This window comes from Macrobrachium rosenbergii, chromosome 5 (assembly GCF_040412425.1).
Source record: "Macrobrachium rosenbergii isolate ZJJX-2024 chromosome 5, ASM4041242v1, whole genome shotgun sequence".
Classification (NCBI taxonomy): Eukaryota; Metazoa; Arthropoda; class Malacostraca; order Decapoda; family Palaemonidae; genus Macrobrachium; species Macrobrachium rosenbergii.
The window spans coordinates 27,945,104-27,971,158 of record NC_089745.1 but is presented as its reverse complement, the minus strand read 5'-3'; the positions used below and the strand labels follow the sequence as shown (position 1 = coordinate 27,971,158).

Here is a 26,055-nt window from a genome sequence, read left to right as displayed (position 1 = left end):
GGAGTTTAAAAGAGATTTAAAGGCCTTATCATTTTATCGATGCCGGCTGGGGAGAGAGAGAGAGAGAGAGAGAGAGAGAGAGAGAGAGAGAGAGAGAGAGAGAGAGAGAGAGAGGACTGCTTCGTATAGAGAAACGGCAAAGGACACAAGATACAAGGACGAAGTTAACCTTTTGTTTTGAACCTCCTCAACATAATCATGAGGTCAGTGCACCCCAGGCTTTGCACAGGCTCTTTGCCCTTCATCTCTCCTCTTCTTGACGTTGGCAGGGGAAAGGAAGAGCAAGACCAGGAGGAGAAGGACGACCCCGTATTTCAGGAGGCTGCTTAAGCTGTAATCTGTCGAGATCGCAGCAAGAGACATTTGTCACAGCGACAGATGAAAATATCCGAGGCCATAATTTATGTGGACGGCAGCACAAACGCGTCTGCTCGGGGAGAGACTGTGCTTGTACTTATGCTTGTGCTTGGGCCGACTATGAGGGATTTGTCCCCGTCCATATTTTTCGATCTGGTCAGGAACTGGGAATCATTGTTGTCTGCTAAAAGAGTTGGAGTTATTCAAAGAAGGACATCCTACGTTAGCTTTCGATATCGAGGATGTGTGGTATGTAGATGCAGTTGAAGACTCCCTTATTCTTCTGGGTCATTGTCTTATCAGAATGAAGCGGCGGCATTTGCTCATTCGGGAAGAGAATTTCTGTCCTACAGAAATCAAGACGAATAGTTAGCAAATATTCTCTTGTAGTTCAGTAATTGGATCATTCAGAACCATTTTCCTACGAGGTTTAACGCTCTAATGAAAGCATGCCTTCTTAAGTTTTATTTATCTACTTGTAGTAATCTGCAAATTACATAATGATTTGAATAATTTCATGGCAATTGAAGCTTTGTAGCACAAGTTTCAAGTAGATATCATAATGACACCTTCATTCAGTATACAATTATCATCCTTTTCTAGCAACTGACATTGATACACACACACTGTAGTATTAAAATAATATTCTTCAAGAATTATTTTCGATATAGAAAATTAGTGAATAACATATCATGGAGATAACTTCGTGCATTTATTCATTTAAAGAATTTGTTAATTTGCTTTATATTCGAATTTTGGATTTTCAGTAAGGTTTTGTAGGATTTTTATGGATAGCATAAAGGTGAAGTAGACATTAAAATGATGAACATCTATAAACGATAAGAAAAATGCTTCCATGTTTCTCCTGCAGTAACTGCCAAAATATTTACACCAATGCTTGGCATTCAGTAGTCTAAAAATCGGTTAAGTATAACCCGGTTGTTCTAAACTTCGTTGCCATTTAAAGCGGCAAAGTATTTTAAACCCTTTAACAAAAACTCGACTTGGTAGCTGTATCACAACGGCTTTTGTGATTATATACAAATAAACTCAGAATGATGATTTTAAAAGTTTATAAACTCGCAAACTTGAAACCCCGTGGCGCAAAGGCCAATACGTAGATATAGGCAAAATCCAATACCTTTTGTTTTTATATCAACGCTGAGACGGGCAACAGTTTCTATATTTTCCAGCAACAACGGAAAGAGAAACGTTGTGAAGTCTGATTCTGTCAACGCTGTAGCTTCGAAAAGATATATTCTATTTGGAAAGCTGCAAAATATTTTGATATTACGGCTTATGGCTTTGACTAGCCACGCCTCTTGGTATAAAGTGAACACAAGTCACAGTCGAACTCACTAACAAAACCTTGAAAACGTGGATAAAAGAAATGTAAAATCGAGATCTGTGATTCGCTTTGTGCTGTCTTCTCTCGCTGGATGACAATCACCGGCTAGAATTATAGTTAGAGTATTTTGTGGTGATGAGCTAGAAAAAAGTAGAATAGTTTCAGTTTTAGATAAGATGAAGGGCATTAAAATGCGTGGTCTTATGACATTGTTCTTCAAAAGGTGGATTGTGAGGGTTTGGAGGATGGCTCTTTTACGTAGGTTACGTTTCCTGAAAAAAGGACGAGTAACCTGACCCAGGTCAAGAACCCGAGTTACCTGAAATGTATCTCTCGAGATTTGCCATAATGATGTTCTGGTCAACGTAAGCTGCAGTGTGTTGTCGTCTTCATCACCACCGTTATCCCGAAGCTAAGGGTTGCTTGCCCTGATGATTTTTCTCCAAAGCGTCCGGCAGGGTTTAAACATCTGACTCAGGTTTTTAAGACTGCATCCCCTTGCGGTTGTAAGCCACAGTTATCGCCACTAGACCTGGCATTTAACTGAAAGTCTATCTGCAAGGCAACGGTCGTCCTTTTAGTCGCGTTTTACGACACGCAGGACTGCGGTGGTAGTATTACACCCCCACTACATGGTGGTCGTAAGTTGCAGTGTGTGCTTCAATATAAAGTTGCAGGCCCTGCCAAATATACTTCCTGGGAAAAAAATACAAAACTGTGAAACATTTAATACTCCATGGAAATAGAACAGAATGATGTGAAGTAAACTTGTAGATCTCTCAACCAAAGTTTTAGAATGCAGTACTATGGCCGCTGGAAATCGGGTGTTTTAACTGTGAAACTAATTGGAGTATTCAGTCTCTTTAAGCGTATGTTAAGGATTTTCAACTTCGGCAAACTTCCTTCTATTTAACACTGAAAGTCACGATGTCTGTCACTCACCAAAAGCGCTACGTCATGTAGCCTATATACCTTCTGCAAATAAACCTTGACCTTCCTCAGAAATTACTGAATACTGCGAGTAGATACGTCGAGTACACTGTAACCCTTTTCTGTACCAGTTATGAAGTAACTTTTATAACGAGATCAAAATAATGCAACTGTTACAAATAGCTAAGTAACCGCACTGACATAAGACAAATCACTTTATTCATCTGGAATGTACAGAACAATTTTAGGAATATCGGCTATCCAGACCAAAGACTTAGTGAACAAAGGTAATTTTTCTCGAGGTTTATTGCTTTGTTTCCTTGTACCCTTGACTGTTTCATCTATCTGCATTTTTTATCGCGTAACTCGCAATATTTTCTAGGATAACCGCTAGAAAGCTAAAGAAGGTAATAATTTAACCGCATGTTGAAAAGGAAATAGCGTGTGAAATGTCATTGCGTGAAATCAATTTCTGATACTTGTGGGCTAGAATGGCCTACGGTGTACATTTACTACTGTGTATTAAGAAGGATCTTGAGGTAGGCAAGCGATGGCCCTGAGGCCTGTAACAAACAAAGTGAATCCCAGACATCCCGTTATATTGGAAACTCTCTCTCTCTCTCTCTCTCTCTCTCTCTCTCTCTCTCTCTCTCTCTCTCTCTCTCTCATTTCCTTGTGTAATGTACACATTATAAGAATAATATGTTCTGTCTCGGCCCGTCCTAACCTTAAATATACTCTGCATAGATTAAATGAGGATGTTCGTTCAGGAGAAATAAATTCACCTTCATCCAATAGGGAAATAGAAAATAAATGCGTAGCCATCGGAGCGGTGCAGACATCCCGATAAGAAAAAACGAAAACCTGTCATTATCATCGTTCAATATTCATGAATGTCATTTCCATATTCGCAGCAATTTCGAGAAATTCAGTAACGCCAGGGAAAACTGGGAGTTTTACTCAATTGCTTGAAGTGTCGAGTTCGTTCTTGGAAAATCTTTGAGCGGTTTTATGCGGCTCTAAGAACCCCGTTACTTACTCGTTTGTATTTGCAATAGCTGATCTTGATAAGCGTGAGAAGCCTTGAACGGTCGTTTAAATCATCATAACAATCTCTTTTAAGTTTAAGGGATAAGCCTCAGGTTAAACAGATTATCAAAAAACGAAGTGTCCCAGAAAGGAAAATGGTTTCAGAGAAAAAGCGACCGTAGATGAGATGTGACCTCCAATAGGTTAGTTTGTTATTGATGAAGACATTTTTTCTCGCCAACAAGACGCTCTCCAATCGACTCTGTTCTGTCGCTTCTTTAAGTCATGCTTCTTTGGGACGGCGATTACCTTCGAAAGCAAAGTGCTAGAACAGCCAGGGCAGCCAATTTTCCATTGACGACCGACGTATGGACGAAATATTGCTTTGCCACAGATTCAGACAGCCGTTTTGAGTCGTCCTTCATATCCATCACTTCCTGTTACGGACTTCTCTGATTTACTCCGTGTTCAAAGATTAATTTCCACAGGCAAACTGAGGAAAGCTCATTGACATAATTATTTTTCCCATACACACAACATGGCGTATGGGCATGCATTGATTGTTAAAACACACATACACATAATGTATACACATATACATATGTGTATATAGATAAATAGATAGTTGATAGGTCTGTGATAGGATGGGTGGGGGCACGCATTCAGAAAAAAAAAATTTAAGAATATGATGTAAGGCACCTTGACCCTGATGTGTCCTTCCCTTTAAGAGCGAGTGCTGCAGAAAAACGAGTGGGGAGAGGGAACGGAATGGAAACGCAGCATTTCGGGATTTTGATTTGTATTGTGCTTCGGCGACAGCATGGGAAGAGACACCTGGTACGACGACAGATGAAAATATCAGAGGCCATAAATTGTGTAGGCGAACTGTGCAAATGCTGCTTGGAACTGCCATGTTGGGCTAAATGAGGGTTGATGAGATGCCAGACATTTTAATTGCACAGAACAAGGACATCTCGTTCAATATTCCCCGTGGATACTTTTCTTTTTTCACTAGTTCACAGCAGAAAGTGAGAGCACAAGGGGTCACTGCTTCAAAGCCCTGTCGCAAATTTATGCACGTGAAGTAAAATCACACTCGTTAACCATGTAGTCAGCAACCTACTCAAACTGAGAGTTGTCACAGTTATCGGCAGCTGTGCCAGCACGAGTTTGTTGCCTTCGCTGTTGACACAGAGTGGAGTTAAAAGTACGTGAATCCTCTGGGAGATTGGCAACAACTAGACGAAGTCTGGAAGTTATCAAATGCTGCGTGGTCACAGATATTGTGTTTTTGCTGCACAGCAGAATAATATTCTATTCGTGACGATTTGAAAGCTCGTGGTTGTGGGTGATAAACATTTTTCAACAGGTGTTTTTAGGACTAGTAAAGTTAAAAAGTATGCCATACAAAAGCTGAAAAAGTAGCAGATTTGTTTTGGAGGAAAGGCTCAGGTTCCCTAAACATGGAAGGTGTCCATATTATGACACTACTGAGCCAGTATATGCAGACATGCGCACTATGGAACTCTCTCTCTCTCTCTCTCTCTCTCTCTCTCTCTCTCTCTCTCTCTCTCTCTCTCTCTCCAGTATCACCCATCAACTGCAAGCCTGTTACTTAAAAAGAAATAATCTGACATGTAATATGCAAACTCGGTATGAATGAAAATAGTAAATCTATACCCATAATTTCCTGGGAGTTGACATGTGCATTAGTGTTAGGTTAAGCTTATTACAATAAACTATAGAAAACGTGTCTTCCTGTGCATTGTCATGGCAACAGAAAACTCCTCATCTGGAAAAAGCGATCAAGGAAGACTCGGACAATGTTTGGCAATTTATGACAACTCGAGTTTTTCCTTGCGGACTGATTTACCGGAAATTGCAGCCGGCGCGGAAATAGCACTCATGAATATTGAACGGAAATAATGACAGGTCCTGTTTGTTTTTTTTTTTTTTTTTTACCTGGTAATTTGTTTCCAATTCAATTATCGTACAATGCATTTTCTGTCCTCATATTGAAGGAATGTAAATTTTTCCCGATAAATGCGGGCCCACCATAATAGTAGATACATAGTCTGTGTAAATTTCTGTGAAGTTTACATAAAGGTTTCACTTGCGATTTGAATCTAATAGAGAAAGAGAGTGAGGAAAAGTTAGCCCCGGTTGCTATAACTATTTAAATGATATAAATTGTTTTATTATTAGTTAGATGTGTTTATGGGTGTATGTCTAATTACATGCAGAAAATACTCACAAATATGTATGCAACCATCACAGTAGTATTTTGATAGCATTCCAAGTATTTTATTGTTTTATTTACATTCAAACATAAGTTTGATGTCAGAAAATTCAGTTTTGATTTATGACTTAATATTGCTGTCTTCTGGAGCACCGTTATGTTCACAAGAACGCGTTGGTATGTATGTAGCCTCATTTTGAAAAGCTCTTTGCACGAATAATATTCCTGAACATAATTCTCAAGTAAATCACTACATGTTACAAGTTGTGGCTCGGTGCCTGATGAATTGGGAAAGAAAAGCAACAACCTACGGTTGACTACTAGCGACGTTAATTTTGAGTTTAGGTCACTAAAACTATTGGGAATTTCGTCGGCCTTCAAGTCAGTCAAAACACGGGAGGCTCAAAAAACCCTTATGCCAATTACTCCACCTAAATCATCCTTCTGATAGTTTCGCCTATCTCCGTGACAAATGACTCCTGCTGGGATCTCGGTGGATTGCACCGAAAAAAAGTGTTGGAAATCTAGGTCCTGTTACCCTACCACCACCACCACCATCTCCTCCTCCTCCTCCTCCTCCTCCAGAACTTGAAACATCAAAACCCAGGGGAATTGCATTTAGGTCGGCCTGATGACGATGCTTGGAAAGTTTTCTTGAAAAATTGTAGCCCTCGTCTCCTTACTTTGTTTCATTACTGAACAGGAAGCGCTTGGAATGCAGGCAGTAAAACGCTGTATGTGTTTGTGTGTGCAAGTTAAGAATAAGTAACTAATTCTTTTCACCCCGATAAAGCAACTCGCAACAAATTCGTTTAGGGAATGCAGCCAGCGATCCTTAGGATGCTAATGAATAAGACTGGGGCAATCACCACTTGTGCAATTCACTTTCTCTCACCTACTCCCACCTAACCTCTCCCTCTTGTCCCAATCTTTCTCTCATCAAGAGTCACCAAAGGACTATCTCTATTCTAAGCACAAGGCAGCGGTGTGGTTATTCATTGTAACGAATCTATTTGAGATTGCAATTATGCATTAGATCTCAAGACAAATAGTCGTTATTCGGTCTTAATCAGCGCCAACAGACTGCGTAATAGTAAAGCCGACGAAACAACCAGCTGGATTATTATTAATCCACTGCAATGGGATGTGAAATTTAATTAGAAAATTGTGAAAGCCCACTGGTAATTGTTTTGAAGTTATATCCAGTGATATTTGGATGTTAAATGACAAATGAGAGAATTCAGATGCATTTTGATTGGTAAGTATATAGCAGTAATAACATTAGGAATTGCAATAATATTGTAATTATATTGATATTACCGTTATTGTTTTTGCAGCAGAAGTTTTAGTAGCAGTAAATAATTCCGAGAGTTTGTTCTTAAACTGTTTCATCAGTCAGAACACAGGTGAACTCAAAAAACAAAGGAAAAGGCAGAAGAGTATTAACCTAGAATTGAAATTCCCAGTTCACAGGATCAGGGATTAACCTGCATAACCCACCGGGATTCGGAAAAAATGCTCAGGAAATGAGTCCGTTCGAATATTGAATTCTATTCAAACGTGGGCTTACGAACTATCAACCCAGGTATAGGAAGAAAGAAAGGAAGATATTGAAGTTCAAATTTTCCTTCGTGAATACGAACTATCAAATTTCAAAATTGTTTAGCGGCCGCCATGAGATAATCTTGTTGGTACTAAATGAATGGTTCGCGATATCGCTTTTCCAAATTTATTATCACCTCATATCTTAGTCCATGAATGCTTCATACTAGTCGGCGATAACAATTGTGTGTGTGCGTGTGCACGTACGCTCTTTGTTTTCAGCAGTGTACCTCAAGAACGGTTTACATAATTTGACGAGGCTTGGTTACATAAACTGACGGATCTTTCAGAGAATTTTAAATTCTAAAAGAGACTGGTTCAGAGTTTGTGAATTGCTGCTATGGCAACCATCAGTGTATGACAAAAGATTGTGATTTTCATCTCAAAATGGCTCATGATCAATTGTATTTTCTTGGTATCGTTTACAATATATAAATTATAGCTGTTAATTCCATGAAAAATTAAGTTACTGTATCTAACTTTTACCTTCGAAGGTCGTCTGACAAGTTATAATGTTTGTGTTCATGTGAGCCTATAATGATAATTAATGCATTTATTTTAGCTTAGAAACAACTTGAATCCAAGGTAACAATATTTACCAGATGGCAACATCTTCTATTGCTGCATAACTTCGTTATAAAATTCATATAAAAGTGAATCCAGCCTCCATCATCCCTTTTCTCACCCACCTTCCTTCCCCCCGCAAAATTCCATTACCCTCCGTAGGGGGTTAGTGCCATCAGTGTACCTCAAGCGGTGCACTGTAGGCATTACTTAAGGTTCTTTGCAACATCCCTTCGGCCCCTAGCTGCAACCTCCTTCATTCCTCTTACTATACCTCTATTCATATTCTCTTTCTTCCTTCTTATTTTCCACCCTCTCGTAACAACTGTTTCATAGTGCAACTGCGGGGTCTTCCTCTTGTTACGCCTTTAAAACCTTCTTTACTCTCACTTTGCCTTTCAGTGCTGAATGACCTCATAAGTCCCAGCACTTACCCTTTGGCCTAAGTCTTATATTCCTATTCCCAACTCCATTACGGGTTAAGGAGTACTGTATTGGCCAGCCTTGATGCTGGGTCTCAAAACCTACATGAAATAGTGACACAAAACCTCACTGTCTTCAAGAGCTCGTATGAATGTGCGTTTATCATATCACAAACGGAATATTAGTGAACATGTATTGTTAAGATTTATAACATTAAAAACTAAATCTGTATTTCAAGAGTTTTTTGTCGGAGAGGGATAATGCCACGAAATTGCGTTCATGGGTGGAATCCATCTTCCTGGGGTTCAAGTTCAATAAGTTTATTTGGACAAATAACACTCAAAGTTGATATATATGGACCTTGGTAACAGTGTAGTGCACTTTGGCCTTTGCCTACGTAGGGTCAGTTACATACTTCTGAGTTAGATACCTCCATTTCTCGCCTTAATAGCCCACCTCTAGGTAGGCTTCATATAAGACCATTTTCCATCATCAGTCTCATTATAACTGCAGTTGTTATAGTTTACTATATATTTCAGTTACATTTTGTCATATTGTATTAAAATCTTATTAATCCTAAGAACGTAGTATCCCTGAAAAAAAAAAGAATTCAGTCGTCTATGTAGAGTTTGAATTTCTAAACCAGCAAATTAATTTCATAATCTGATGTCTGCATAAAACTCGATTGAATGCGTTTGGGTCATATGTAGAAGTAAGCTTACTTTGAACCCTTATAATTGCTGATGAAGTTATCTGCCATTGCTTCTGAGATACATCGGAAGTGATTTTGCTTGAACACTGGCCAGTAACTGAAACATTTTGGAGTTTTCTAACTATGCTTTGCCCAAACTTACCTTAACCCTTCCTGGCAATCATATGAGACACCGGAACTGATTTTAGCGCAACTCTTGTCAATAGTCTCTCTCTCTCTCTCTCTCTCTCTCTCTCTCTCTCTCTCTCTCTCTCTCTCTCTCTCTCTCTCTCTCACACACACACACACACACACACACTCGCGCACGCGCACGCGTAAAAGTAAAAAATATTTTAGTCCCAATACAATGTTGACAAATTTCGTTTTCTGTAAATGCTAGTTTTAAAAGAAAACGTAAAATAGGTTTCAGGGTCACTGAAGACTATATGCAGTGCCTCTACTCGTATCTAGTAGCCATTTACCATATTTTGAAGGTTTAATATTTTCATTGACATATATGTGAACTCGCTGACATAATATATACTCGTAATGTGTAGATCTGCCATAAAATTTTATGGGAAGCGAATTATAAACCATTACTTCGAAAGGTGTTTGCTTTCAAGCTGTTGAAAGGTATTTTCTTTGTATATCATCAGAGATTACACATGTAATATTAGCATACTTAACCATAAATGATATATCTGTATACTCACCTATTTTCCCAAATGCTTTTATATGAAAATTAAAGCGTTCGTTTTTAAATAAATATAATACTAGGAGTAAGATTTATCCTGGATCACAGCTATATAAGCCAATGAATATTTGCTAGTCGTATTTCTTGCATGGCAAACGCACACTGGCTTTTTGTTACAGTATGATGAAAATGTGTCAAGATATTTTAAGTAACCTTAAAGAATTTTGATAATGTAGTAATTTTTGCCCGTGTTTTTCTCTTGTGCAATGACAAAGTTGGCTTCTAACACACATATTCAAGGAGAAATGACCTGGGAATACGGTATTTTTACGATCATTGTACTTTCATTTATCCATCGTTTAAAGGCATTCAAGTAATCTAATTTTTATCATTTGCATTATTGTCCATAATTTTCTTTCGACTGCTGCACAATTCCAGGCACATGCCTTATGTCATCGAGATGACGTTGCCTAAACGTATGAAAACCAATATGACGATTGATTATTATGAATGCGAGATCTGATACTGTTTTGGAAATGAACTCTTCAATGCCCTGATTATCTTTTAAGGATGGCGCCTTTATATCAAAGTTCATTTTGAGACGGACGATGATAATACCTGGCCTTTGGAACTGTGAAAGGGTTTTTTTTTTTATAGTCAACTGGTTTTCTGGCGCAATTTTATCTTTCTTCGTGAAATTTCAAGAATTGTTGTGATGTATTTTGATAGTAGCCTATATATGATCGAATTTGCGGACTCTTACTCTATAGATTATTAAAGATTATTTAAATTTCTTTTTCATTTTGGAACGCACATTTTAGAATATACGTTTGAACATTGTTTGCATATTAGTTGCCGAATATGCACATAAACAAATAATCTCTGTTGGCCTATTAATCAACCCAATGGAAGCTTTAAACTTTCAGACAGTTTGCCGAGAGGTTACATTTTGATAAATACAGATATAATCCGTTTACGCTTGTACTCTGTTAAGACGTCAGGCTTTGACAGTCTGAACAGACAAATGTCATCTTTAAAATTCAAATCATTCAGTCATATGCACCACAAGACCAGCCTACTGACCTTCGACCTTTCCTCGAGGTTGTGGTATTTCATTTCCTTTTCCCTGGACATCATGAAAAGCTCCCTCTTTAGTGCAGTTTGAAATACAAATGATCTGTTCACCGAAGTAGTTTCTGTTGTGTGCGTAGCACCCCAAATAATTTGGTTTTCAAGTTTTCACTGTTTGCCCAGTTTAACGGAATCTATTTTTCTATTTCATTTTATCTTCAGCAACCCACAACTACCTCAACAAAAATTCTTGGCAAATCATTCACTCTTATTTTCCAGAGATATTTTAACCTGCAAAAGTGATTCACAGTATAGGAGTCTTTTGTTTGTGGAGGTACATTTTAATTTCAGTCAACATTGATAACAATCACCAAAACAGTGAAACTTAATAGTTCTCGATTTCTTAAAGAACACTAGCCCTTTTCTCTTCTCTCCCCTCGTGGACTCATGGTGGTCTATAAGTTGATATTTTGAAAGTGCTCTCTCTCTCTCTCTCTCTCTCTCTCTCTCTCTCTCTCTCTCTCTCTCTCTCTCTCTCTCTCTCTCTCTCTCTCTCTCTCTTCAAGCGCGCCGAGAAGGGACCCTGTTCCTAACTTCGCTCTAGTAACTCCTTTAATTTTTTTTCAGGCAAGATCAAACGATGACTTATTGGATGGCTGGCATCCGTTGTTCCTGAAAATTAAAGTGTTTCGCTGTTCAAGTTAAGATGAAGTTTCACAGACGTAGGAGGGGAGAATCTCTCTCTCTCTCTCTCTCTCTCTCTCTCTCTCTCTCTCTCTCTCTCTCTCTGCTGTGTGGGGGTGTGTGATATGTAATAGTCAACATACTTGGTTGATCTGGTATGTCAACATAAAGTGACAAGGAAAATAAGAAATACGTAGACTTTAAACAGTGTGGTTACTAATTGTATCATACAGGTTATTCTGCTTACTTCATGCTTTCTAGCAGTATAAACACCCCAAATCAACGAAAATAATATTTTCCATCAGTATTTTTCGTTCTTCTTCACCAACCTGAAGTTTGTAATTGTATATATGCGTGTGATCGTGAACGTAGTTTCTTTAAAGCAATCCATCATAATAAACAACTTCAGTTTGACGAATGAATCTTCAGTATTAAGGTAGTACTTGACGTTTACTGCCACGTACCTGAAACTTACCTAAGCCTCCCCTCTATCTCTTCTCTCTCTCCTCCCTTGGTGGCGTAGAGTCATCAGTGCACCTAACGTGGTTCACACAGGTATTACTACAGCTTGTATGCAGCTTCCTTTCGGCCCCCAGCTGCACGAAACTCTTAAGCATTCTATTTTACCTCCATATCGCTTCCTCTCTTCGATCTTTCTATCCAAACACTCTTAACTCATTCTTTTTACTGTCTTGATCACTGAATAGCTGGAAGTGCCGTAGTTCTTGGCTTTATAGCCAAACTTTCATAAATCAGTCAATTTCTCTCTCTCTCTCTCTCTCTCTCTCTCTCTCTCTCTCTCTCTCTCTCTGCAATGTGTCTGCTTTATTTCTGTTAAAACTGACAGACATAAAATACCCAAATTAGGCATCCCATTCTTGAAACCAAGGAAATACGTCGAAATATTCTTCCTATGAAGACCATCTAATTGCTGTGACACTAAATATCACTTTCTATTAATTTTACTGTAAAGTAGATATATAACACTATATATACGTATATAAATATATGTGTATAGATTATGTATATATTTGTATATATACGCATACTGCATGTATACAGTCAAATATATATATATATATATATATATATATATATATATATATATATATATATATATATATAATTAATGTTTTCGTAAAGCTACGCTCATGATCGTCATGATATTTGATTATTTTCACTCTAAAATAATTTCTCTCATTCACATATTAACGAATACGGCAAGAGTATGCACAACACAACATACTCAGTAAGTCATACATGTGAGCCTACAAGAGACAGTTTTTTCAGAAAAAATCGACTAATGCAGAGTAGAAAGCACTTAGCATCTTTTTGCTCTCAGACGATTGCACGCAAATTGTTTGTACGACGTCACATTTCAGTGAGTGTACTTTGCCAAGCATTGGATAGACCCTTCCGAGGACTTCCCCCCGGCCCCTTCCACCGACAGCCCATCCCCCTACCCAGTAACCCCGGTGCCTCCCCCCTCCCTCTTGGTCTCCAACAGTACTTCGTTGATTGCAATTAAAGAGCAAGAACGCCGGGCATGTTGCCATCGCGGTGGGCTCTGTTTTATTTCGTTTGACATTTTGCTTGTTTGTAATGATTATGGCTAATGATATTGCGTATGTTTGTACGCACATACTTTGAGTAGATCAAATTAATACGGAAGCTCAAATAAATTTCATAATGCTCAAAAACACGAGATTTTCTTAATCCTTGAAATTATAATGCTGGACCTTGTGCCTAAATCAGTCTGTGATTCGTCTTGTGGATCTCTGCCTCAGCTGGCGAATTACAAGCGAGAGAGAACACGAGGTAGCGTAATTCTGAAAATAACTTCAACACTCTCACGCCAAACTGTACGCGTCCAAATGTGCTCTTTTTCCGAAGTCCACCACTTAGCTCTAATGTAAGGAATGTACTAAACCAGCGGTTTCTGGCAACCCGTTTAAGTAGCCACATACCGTAGCAAGAAAATGAGAGAGAAAGCGAGAGGGTCTCTACGGGAAAATAACTTTGGAAACTTGGGGGAACGGCCCAGTTTTCTATGATGGTAAAATACGCCCACGTATTACACCCTACAAAGCTGTATCATTGCTTTTATTCAGTATAAACGAAAGTTTGTGTTAAACTATGCGCTGGAAATTAAAAATTTAAGCAAATATGTACTGTATACTGTATATGTATATATATATATATATATATATATATATATATATATATATATATATATATATATATATATATATATATATATATATATATATATATATATATACAAATATATATATATATATATATATATATATATATACAAAATATATATATATATATATATATATATATATATATATATATATATATATATATATATATATATATATATTCAAATATATATATATATATATATACATACATACATACATACATACATACATGCTGAGTGCTATTTGTACAAACTGTTAATGCGCTTTTATCGACTACTTCTACCATCGAATGAAAGTTTGACGTTGCATTCTTTAGTCTATTTAGAAAGGAATGAAGATGACACACAAAGACAGCTTGTTCACAAAAATACTTTATTGAAGTCTTAAATATAGGATTATCGACTTATTGCACTGAAGTTTGCAATATTTCTTAGCATTGCATATTAAAATGTCCTATTCAAATTTACCAAATCCTAAAAAAAATCATTAATCGCTTAAATGACATCCAATTATGTCAAACTGCATGAGTATCGACATTTTTGGTTTACTGATAATAAATGATATAATATATATATATATATATATATATATATATATATATATATATATATATATATATATATATATATATATATATAATATATATACATATATATATATAATATATATATATAAATATGTGTATGCACCGGAGTTACGTGTATGCATCTGTAAATAATTTACAGCTTTTAGACTTTTTCCCAAAATAAGCTTTGCAGGATAAAATCTAAAAGTAAAATGCTAATCCCTGTTGTTAGGAATCAAGCGTACGTCTGTCATATTTTCATGTTCCTTCAGTGTATTAGAAGTCTAAAGCGGGAAAAAATCACAGCTTTTATTATCATGAAAAAAAAAATTATGATTTTGGCAGATTAAAATGAAACCCAGAAATGTAAATATGTTGAGCATTCACGTTAACAAAATGCCTTCGATTTGGCAATAGGAACCCTGAAAGTGTTAAAACAAAAGCAGCGTATGACATGTTTATAATTCAGTATTCAGTTAAATGAGAATATTACAAGCAACGTCACCAAAATGGTACATTTTCGTTGCGTTATTGAACAGTGTACAACCTACAGTACTCCAAAATCTTGGAATGTTCAGGTTAAATGGGATTAAGGAATGTGGTTGGGATTAAGGAATGTGGTTCCAAGAACTCTCCAGGTATGGAATTAGACCGAAACAGGGCAGGTTACAGACTTCAGTCTTGACTGACCAATGGCTAAGTACCATCTGGACAGCTTTGTCAACAACAACGATTATGATAATCAGGGAATCAGACACTAATACTACAATTAACAGTTATTTTGTTTAAATCTAGCAGCAGACAAGGGCAGTTGAAAGCAAGGGCAGCTGAAGGCAAGGCCAATCATTAAACAAGAGCAACAGAAGGCAAGACCAGTCAGTAGACAAGGGCAGGTAAATGCAAGGGGTGCCAGCATTCAAGAGCAGGAGAAAGCAAAGTCAGTCAATAGAAAAGTGCAGGTGAAGGCAAGAACAGTCATTGCACAAGGGCATGTGTAGGCAAGGCCAGTTGAAGGCAAAGCCAGTCAGTAGCCTAGTGCAAGTAAACAACAAAGGCAGGTGAAGGCAAAGTCAGCCAGTAAACAAGATCAGGTGAGGGCAAGGCCAGTCTGTAAACAAGGGGCAGGTGAAGGCAAGACCAATCAGTAGACAAGGGCAGGTGAAAACGAGGCATGTCAGTAGACAAGGGCAGGTGAAAACAAGGCATGTCAGTAGACAAGAGTAGGTGAAAACAAGGCCACTCAGTAGCCAAGGGCAGGTGAAGGCAAGTCAATGGAGGCAACACATAATTAAATTTTAAACTAGGTAATCACTGTAACATCGAGAATCAAAAGCTTGTAACGGAATTTAAAACATAACAGCAACACAGCTAGTAACAAGGGTATATTTTTTTATCTGAAAATCTAAGAATCCTTTGTAGACAAAGAAACTGAGACTTTTAAGTAAAATGCCGGGATTTGTGCAATAGCTAAAACTGAGCACCAGAGTTATTAATACTGTCATGGAAATGTCTTTAGATACAGTTTTATTTGTGAGAGGTGGAATTATTTCTAATTGCATTGTCTGTACACCGATAATGTAAACTTGAACAAATCATTACCAGATTTTCATTATTCTTTAATTCGTAGTTAGTTGGCTTGTTTGATGGTGTATCACATAAGATAAATAAGTATGCATTTAAAGGGATTACTTGCGACACTTTTCTGGTATAATCGTTGCTTTAAAGTCTCCCAGTGAAACTGAAAGCATATCATTGTTGTTTACAAGGAATTTCAAGTCCTAAGTTAGTATTGCATGGTAGAGATGGCTGTCTGAATGTTTCGTTCATTAGCATGCAATGAAATCGCATTACAAAATTTCCTGAATTTTCAAGACCTTTTTAGTTTAAAACATTTTTAATATCTTTCAGGAGACATAAGCATCACACTTAACATACTTAATACCCTTTCTGAGCAACTAAGTTCGCACATAAAACTATTTCAAGTCGATGGCACTGGTATGTCTAAAGACTGGAGTTTGGCTAAGACATCAGGCACTGTCTTACAGTCTTTCATGGCCGTTATATACATAGTATTGCAAATGAAGTCCAGTCGGCTATTCTGAAGGCACTCAGCACCAATCATAACCTCCTTCAGGTTGTGATGAACGATTAAATTCGCTTTCGTCTGGAAACCCTCGATCGTCACTTGCACGTTTTCGACCCACTTTTTAAATCTGATCACCGTCTTGTTGGCCGTGACGACTTTAATGGGTTGCTTTAGGCTGTTGGCTTTAAGGCCCAAGGCCTGCACCATCTTCTCTGGAATGAACGAGCAACAAGACCCCGTATCCACGAGGCCCTTCACGACGTGACCGTCCACTTTGATGTCCTTGTATATCAATCTCTTGTCGAGCACGGCAGTGGTTTCGTGCTGTCTGATGATCAGGCTCGGAGACTTTGCGTGTACCTTGATCGTGCAGCTAAATTTCTTCAAGATGTCTAGCCCGAGAAGGTCGTGTCCGCTTTTGACCACCTCGATCTCCTCCGTCAGCACGGGGCTGTTTTGATCTTGACATCTCAGTTTGGTCGTTAGCATCCCCACCGTCTCGTCGAGTAAACCGAACGCCCTGTATTTAACTTTCCGGTTCTTGTCGATGTTGCCCTCCAAACCGAACATGAGGACGGTGCGAAGGGTGACGCACGATCTGTCGCATCCCGAATCGATTGCGAAGCACACTGTTGACATCGGCTGTTCTTCAAATAACAGGTCGGCCAAAAGATCCTCATGGTTATCGTCCCAGCGAAGTCTCTCTATGCACAGCACTTTGGGCGACTGGTAGTTCATCCTTTGCGAGAGGTGTTATCTTGAAAAACAGCCGATGGCGGTCACTCGCTCGCTGCCGCTATTCCCGAGTACAGGAGGTGTCCGGCACCGCAAGTGAGAGTAGACTCGCCTCCACGAGTATTGGCGTTTAAAGAGACAATGAAAGAACCTCCCTAGTACCCCTGATACCCTCTAGTACCCGACTACCCTCTGTCTTTGATACTTTGCGTCCTCAGCCAAGTTTTCTCAAACACGAGTCGCCTTCGCTACAATTCTTCGTTAATTAATGCCAAGGGTGCACTCGTTATAGCCAACCAGTTGTGCAGCGTTTGGGATGCTCAGTCATTACTAACTTTAGAATTACCTGTTGCTAGTCTAAAAACCATCACTAATTTTTTTATTAATTTGTTTCATTTTTAGCTCGAGCCATCATCACTATTGTTTTTCATTTCGTCGTCCTCGGAATTTATAATGATAGCGTCAGATAGATTCTTAACAGTATCTGAGAGCACAGATACAGATAACTATATCCAGTACATTCACGCAAATAAGTTATTTTCAGTTCTTAAAAATGTCAGCCAAGACTTGAACAGAAAGTGATTTCAGCTTCGCCAATGAAAATTACACTGCAGTAAACCCATCAGCTAATGCCGGTAATGTAAGATTAAGAAAAAAGTCAAAAAGGAAAAAATTGAAGTCAGCAAAGGTATGGCATAACTACTCGTTCACACTAAACATCGCGAAAGAAATCAAACACGTTGGTATCAGACTGTCAGAGGTCCCTCTCTTCAACGAGAAAAGCTCTTCGTTGGACGAGTCGGTAGAGCTGTGGACTAGCACTCGCTAGGCCAGAGTTCGAGTCTCTGGCCGGCTGATGGAGAGTTAGAGGAATTTATTTCTGGTGATAGAAATTCATTTCTCGCTATAATGTGGTTCGGGTTCCACAATAAGCTGTAGGTCCCGTTGCTAAGTAACCAATTGGTTCTTAGCCAAGTAAAATAAGTCTAATCCTTCGAGCCAGCCCTCTCTAGGAGAGCTGTTAATCAGCTCAGTGGTCTGGTAAAACTAAGGTATACTTAACTTTTTCTTCAACGAGAAATATTTGAGAGAAGGCACCAGTGTAGAGTGTGTGTGGTTTGGACTGGACATGTTGCTGTCAGCATGGCGTGACCTATGGCCTTTTGAGTTATTTAGGGCGTCAGACCACTACAAGTATTACCAATTATGCTTCCTGTACAGTTTGAATCTTGTTCCCCTGTTTTGTCTTCAGCAGCTGCCGACTTACTAAAACCTGATTTCTTTTTAAGATGTTATCCTTTATCTTGTTATTAATCTCTGGCACAGTTGTTTAATTAGATCGCTGTGCGCGCTGTACAGAATAGTTCGTAATGTTTCTCTTCGTTTGCATTCAGTTCTTCCTTGACAATATCATCTATCTCATTATAATAATATTAATTTTAATAGTCTTCCCTTTTCTTCTATAAAGTTAATTACTTAATTTTTATTTATTTATTTCATTAATTTATGTATTTATTATTTTTTAGAAATGTTTTTCCAGAAGTAACCAAACTGGAATGATCTTCCCCCTCCCGCATATGCATTATGATTTCAGAAGTTATTTATATCTGCCTGATTAACAAAAAAAAAAAAAGCAATTTCAGCAGGTTCTGAGTCTCATTTCGTTTTAATTTTTTTTCTTGTTTCCTTGTTTATCTTTCATTTGTTATTCTTTACTTTTCAGTTTCTTTTTCTGTACTTGCGTACCTTCCATATTGACATTCTGCTTTCTTAATAGGGTTACTGCTTCTCTTTTAATAATAATAATAATAATAATAATAATAATAATAATAATAATAATAATAATAATAATAATAATAATAAAAATAATATTGTTTTTGTAGTTATAGTTTTGTGGTACTTTGTTTTTGGTTTCAAATTATTTATCATCTTTCGCTCATTTAAGTATTTGACAAAATTTTTCCTTTCAGAAATGAGACAGGGACAAAATTGTCCATAGCGCAGAGAAAAGCATCTTGGAATTTTCAACAGAAGGAAGTAGTGGCTTCCCTTTTCCCTACAATGGTAAATATGATTCTGACTTTTTTATAAATTTCTTGTAATTATCATTATCAGTTGTAATTCAATATCAAATTTAAGCCAATAGTCAAGTGCTGGGACCTAAGAGGTTATTCAGACTGAAAGTGAAATTGAGAATAAAAAGGTTTTAAAAGGTGTAACAGGAGAAAAACCTCGCTGTTGCACTAAGAAACAATTGTTAGGAGAGGGTGGGAAGTAAGACGGAAGAAAGATAATATGAACAGAGGTAGAGTAAAAGGAATGAAAGGGGTTGCATTTAGGGGTCGAAGGGACGTTGCAAAGAACCTTGAATAATGCCTACAGTGTACCGCATGAGGTGCAATGATGACAATACCCCGCTGCAGGGGTTGTTATCAGTATCGTCATAATGTACATTTTCACATGAAATTTCCTTTTCTATCGTCGGTGTCTTCTGACTGATAATTGCAAATGAGCTTAATTTGGGCCTCTTCAGTTCTACTGTTATTGTTAATAAGCGTATTTGTATTTAAACTGAGTGCCCGCTGCTTTTTCAGTAAACACCTGTATTTAAAAATGCAAATTATATCCGTTTATTAATCGTCATAGAAATTTTCATAACATACAAGAAAAGGAGACGCAAGGACTGCACTGCTGTTGTCATTCTCTCTAGATTTGTTTCCTTTCTTTTCTTATCACTGGGCTGTTCAATTTCGCCTTCCGGTCAGTCTCAGGAGAAAGCAGAAATTGGATAACTATAACCAGTTAATCTCAGATCAGCATTTCAGGAACAGAGAATAACCTCAGTGCTGATGTATGATTTTGGTAAATGTTTATTCAGTACTGTATAGAGTTAATCTAAGAAAGTAGACATGCAAATGTTCTGAGGCTTGATTTTCACGCATTCTCGTTAAGAGTTGACTCGAAGTATTTGTAGTAAAAATACTAAAGAATGCAATGACAGTCCTTTAAAGTGACAAACACACACACATATACACACACATACACACACACATATATATATATATATATATATATATATATATATATATATATATATATATATATATATATATATATATATATATATATATATATATATATATATAATATATATATATATATATATATATATTGTTCTGTGCATTATATGTACAATTACTATATTATAAGACGATATATATAGAATATATATATATATTTGTCCTATAAAACTTGTAACTTTTTTGAATAAATATCTCCACTAGATACCCTCCAGTTTGAATGAGGTCCTGTTATGTGTATGTGTGTGTGTGTATGTTGACAATGCACCCAAAACTAGATTTACTAGGTTCAAGTCAAAAGTAGCAGTCTTGCCAGAGATTCTAGCTTCTTAGAACCAGTCATAATAAAATGACTGTAATTAATTTATGCCATTGTAGTATTATACCGTTCGTAATTTAGAAACAAAATAGATAATCTGTGGCCTCTCCGATATTTATATATAATATATATATCTCTTGTACTCAATTTATTGTACTTTCATCTTTGTAACTTCCTTAGCCTACTTGATGCAAGCCTATGATCAGTCTATTTTACCGTGAGGGTTGGATGACATTTAGACCTATAATATTTATATATATATATATCTTTAAGCACGGTATTTAAAAATCATTTATATCCCTCTAACCTCCATTCCGTATATATGTATATATATGCTTAAAAACATCTGACATTAGAACTAAATTTTTCCCAACATGTCGTTCTTAATAACATGGAGTTCTGAGTAACTATTACAGATTTATATAATATATATATCTGTTGTATCCACATCAATGTTTGACAAACGTTCATACATTACAATAATTCCAGTCTTGAATAAACAGCAAAATGTATGGTTAGTTCTAGTCTTTTTCAAAAATATTTTTCCATGTATAGAATTCAGTAGGCTTCAATTTACCGTAATTTACTATCTAAGATATAATCATTTATAAATAAAAATATTTAACCCTATAAGGACCATTTTATATATTAAGAATAATAGCCAGTTTAATTCAACAGTAGTAGACCTTATCTTCGATGCTTAGGCTCTGGCCGTATGCTAAGTAACAAGAACCTTATAGTATAGCCTGTATTTGAGCATTTTCAACATAGCCCACAGTTAACAGTAATTCCTTAAAATTTCTTGATACTGGACTGTACTTTATGCTAAGCATGCATTCAGTTTTAAGAGGGTCATCTCCAGAATGCTCTATATCTGAAAAATATATAAGCATGTATAATTTATATATATATATGTATATATATATAGGTGATGACACCTATGACTCTAAAAAGCTATCCATTTTACGTCTAGAATTTAAGTTGTTGATGGAGTTCTGCTGCACAAGTGATACAGTATATCTAATCACTATTGTCATGTCCCTTCTATTTTTGCAGATGGCTAGAAGACTTGGTTATATAATATGGCATAGTGGTTATATAATAATATTGGAATGTCCGAATAATCAGCATATTATATATATATATATATATAGTATATATATATTTTGAATTATATGACTGTTGGGGTTTTTATAGATTTATATATAATATATATCATATAAATTGAGATATATCATATACCTTCTCTTAATTATCAGGTAACGACATATTTTATCATATGGATGCATATTTATCAATTTTGGTTTATAGTTATATATAATATTTATTTTTATAATTTATATTTATATACGTAGAATTAATGCTCTGTGGGTTTCTTATGTTTGAGTGGGTAATAAGCTTTATAGTTTATGTAAAACAGTGGGAGGAAAAATATTAATTTGACATATTTTAGTCATTACTTCAGGAAAGCAATTAATCTTGAAATCTTAAGGTATTTCTGTTTCGCAATATCGACAGATCCTCAAAATATATTCTTAATATATTAAAAAAATCAATAAATTATGATTTATATATATAAGGAGACTTTTATAACCCTATATATATACCCATACCGAATACACCATATTTATATATGAACCTGGGGAAGGATTGAATGACTGACATCTGTCTGCAACAGAGTCAAAGCTATCCTTTATATATATTTGATTATATATTTTATATCTGATATTTATATTGGTGATATCCCTATATATATATCATTTATATATATATAACTTATTTATATGTATGTATCTTGTATATATGTTGCTATATATGTATCTATGACCCTATAACAATATTAACCAATCGTCTTGTTGCTTAATTGACTCCAGTTTCTCACTTTTTAAATTTTAGTTAACCCTACTTATTTTCTGAGTTCCTCGTTGGCACTTCCGTTCTCAGACTCTGTTGAGGGCAACCTCCGACCTTTTGAGTTTGAAATCAAAGGATTTATTTCTAACCTTCATTTCTCGGTGTTTTGAGTTTGCTATCCTGTTGTTGCAATGCATTTATCAGGTTAAATCTCTTCCTCATTTTATAGGAAGTAGGTCACAAGGTGGCTACATTACTGTTTTCTCTTTCCCCTTGTATGTAACCACTGCAATATACTAATGAGAGCAGGGTTGAGCTGCAACCTAGTTTCAGGAAAAGAAAGTCTTGAATTTTAGCAGGATATCCTTGAGGAAAAATATTGTAATTAATTTAACCCATTGTAGTATTGCCTCAATTTAGTGCAAAACAGATAATCATTCCACTGTAATTCAGCCACAATGTTTTCTCTTGTACTCAATTTGGACTTTGACTTTGAAGAATGAAGTCCATGAAAACCTGATCTGTCTTTGTTACCGTCAGGTTGGATGATTCCAGACCCGAAGTCCAATGTTGCCAACTCCAAGACGACTGAAAAACCATTTCCGTCCCTCTAGTCTTTGTGCATAACTCAAAAGTCAGTGACCTGTTCACTAACAATCTCCCTTGGATAGTTTTGGTGGTGACATCTTTCGTTTTGCCTCACTAACCACATGAGTGATATTCGCGTCTTATTATCATTTGACATTAGAACTAAAACTTTTCCCCAACATTCGGAAATTGAACGATTTTATATTAAAAAGCATAACTGAAGTGTTGTATAGTCATCAGTGTTTTTAATTCATACTTTACAATAATTCTAGTTCTTGTAAACACAAAATGTCTTGACTGCTAGTCTTTTCAAAAAAGGTTTTTTCCATGTACAAATACTTCGAATATTCTTTAATTGGATCACTAAGATATAATCAAATAAATAAAAAAAAGAACCCTTTTTCGTTTAACAAACCATTTAATTCAACTGTTCTTTTCTTCGATGCCTCTCTGGCCGTACAAAACCCTCCCTTGTTCTTTGTTGGGACTTTCAAACGTCCTGTTCTTAAAATTTCTTGGACTTCTTTATATAGCAGCATGGTTTTAGATCTCAGGATGCTCTATATCTGAAAATGAAAAGCATGTGTTTTTCTTAACGTCTTTTAATCAAAACGCAGATGGGACAAGTTGTTGATGGGTTCTGCACCCCTGATACTGTATTTAATCCCTCTGTATTTCCCTTCTATTTTTGCAGATGGCTAACCTTGGTTCCAATGGTACTCTCCTCGGCAAAAGTGGATTTCTTTTCGAGGAGTAAGCAGTATGTGGTGTTGTAACCTTTACAATCTTGATTTTTTAGATTTAAGCTAAGAGTCTAGGATTGAGATCTTTTAGTTTCAAAATTGTAAAGACTCTTGTGGTTGAAGCTAATTTTGCATTTCAAATTTATTTTTAGACGATTGATTCATGCTCTGTGGGTTTCTTATGTTTGATTGTTTTTGATAGTTTATGAATCAGGGGAGGTAAAAATATTGATTTTGTTTTGTCATTTTCAGAGAACGTTTAGTTTGAAATCTTAAAGGTATTTCTGTTTCGCATATCAGACAGCCTCAAAAAGTGTGATGGAAGGGAAAAAAATCTATAAATTATGATCATATAGACTTCCCAATTGGACAATACCGGTAAAGCAGGAACCTGGGGAAGTTGAATGATACATTTGGACCAAACAAATTTTAAAAAATTGTTTTATTTTGATGTATACTGTTTTTGCCTCATATTTACCTTCATTGATGATGAAAAAGTCATTCAGTAACTAATCAAAAATCTTTATCAAGGCGGATGTTGTTCAAGACTGGACAGCTTTTATACAAACCAATCGTCTTGTTGCTTAATTGACCAAGTTTCTCTTTTTAGGACCTCTGGTTCTGACGTAGTATTTAATGACTTTCGACGAACCTCCCTTCCAGTTTGAAATCGGATGCAAAGTCCTAGCCAGGTGTTTGGTTCCTCTGTTGTTGCAATGATTTATCAGGTTAAATCTCTTCCTCATTTTATGTCACCTAAACTGTTTTCTCTTTCCCCTTGTATGTCACCACTGCAATATACTAATGAGAATGGTTGACATCCAACCTACAGGAGCATGGGGAGGAGATAGAAATGATATCCTTGAGGAAGTCGGACCCTTAATTAAGTGTGCAGACAGTCACTGCCACAGCAGTGCTCCAGCCACGACACTCCCAGTCATTCAGACGCTGCAAAGTATAGATTATGTTTTTCTGTAATTTGGACTGGGGTGACTTTGAAGAATGAAGTCCATGAAAACCTGACTGTTCTTTGTTGGTCAAGCATCATGGTTCCACCAAGTCCAATGTGCCAACAGACGATTGCGTAAGTTTTCCTCCCTAGTCTTTGTGCATAACTCATCAGTGTGTTGACTAGGTCCTGTAGTTTTGATCCCTTTCTTTACCCCCTTTGAGTCATCAATTATCATTTCATATAGACCTTCCCCATTGGGAAATTGAACGATTTTATATAGGCCCATTGAAGTGTGTATAGTCAGAAGTGTTTTTAATTGGCACACTTTGACTATCTATTTACTCGGAGAGTTCTTGTCCACTAATGTCTTGACTGCCAACCAAGGTTTTGAACAAACACTTCCCTATTCTTTAATTGGATCACCACCCAACTTTTTTTTTAACAAACCATCCCCTTTTCTTCTGCTTGGAATCTTTTCGACAAAACCCTCCCTGTTCTTTGTTGGGGCTGTAAACGTCCTGTTCTTCAATGGGACTTCTGGATATAGCAGCATGGTATAGAGGATGCTGCTGGAAAATGAAAGTGTGTGTTTCTTAACGTCTTTTAATCAAAACGCAGATGGGACATGGAAGCAGGCACCCCTCTGTATTTCATGGTGATTTTCAAGAACATGAGCAGAGACAGTCTTTTCAGGAGAGCTTTCTCCAGCCAACCTCCAATCTTAGATGAATATCAAGATGTTTTATTTGAGCAATCATTCTCTTTTTAGTTTCAAAAACTGTAAAAGCCCATAATCAGCATTTCAAATATTTGACATTGATTCATAGAGGGGGACTGAGTATTGATTGATTTTGTGTTGTCTTTTTCAGAGAACGAGAACGTTGCGTTTCGAAAGGCAGAATTGCATCAGCAGCAGTGGGTGTGATGGAGGGACAAAACTGCTACCGCTGCTGATCATATAGACGAATTGTAGCCAGTAAACCAGGACGAAGTTAAAGGATAATTTGGACCAAACAAATTTTAGAAAAATTGTTTTATTTTTGTATACTGGTCATATTCCATTCACTGATGATGGAAAAGTACATTCGGTAACTAATCAAAAATCTATTATCAAGGCGAACTGAAGTTCAAGACTGGACAGCTTTTTATACAAATACGTGACGAGACCAAGCTCTTCATAGGACCTCTGGTTCACGTAGTATTTAATGACTTAAGCGACGAAGGGTGTTCCATGAAGGTATGCAAAGTCCTAGCCAGGTGAACGGTTCCTCTTGACGGCAGAGTGTATGAA

The 26,055-nt window shown here is 36.7% G+C and overlaps 1 long non-coding RNA gene across 2 annotated transcripts in view; it reads left to right on the top strand.

Moving 5' to 3' along the window:
• The window catches only part of LOC136839000 (uncharacterized), a 454,482-nt gene extending 432,780 nt beyond the window's left edge, over positions 1–21,702 (top strand). For both annotated transcript variants that reach the window (XR_010853180.1, XR_010853181.1), the window contains 2 exons: positions 19,199–19,292; positions 21,684–21,702. This is a non-coding gene — a long non-coding RNA (uncharacterized lncRNA). The remainder of the gene's footprint in view (positions 1–19,198; positions 19,293–21,683) is intronic.
• The last annotated feature ends 4,353 nt before the right edge of the window (positions 21,703–26,055 follow it).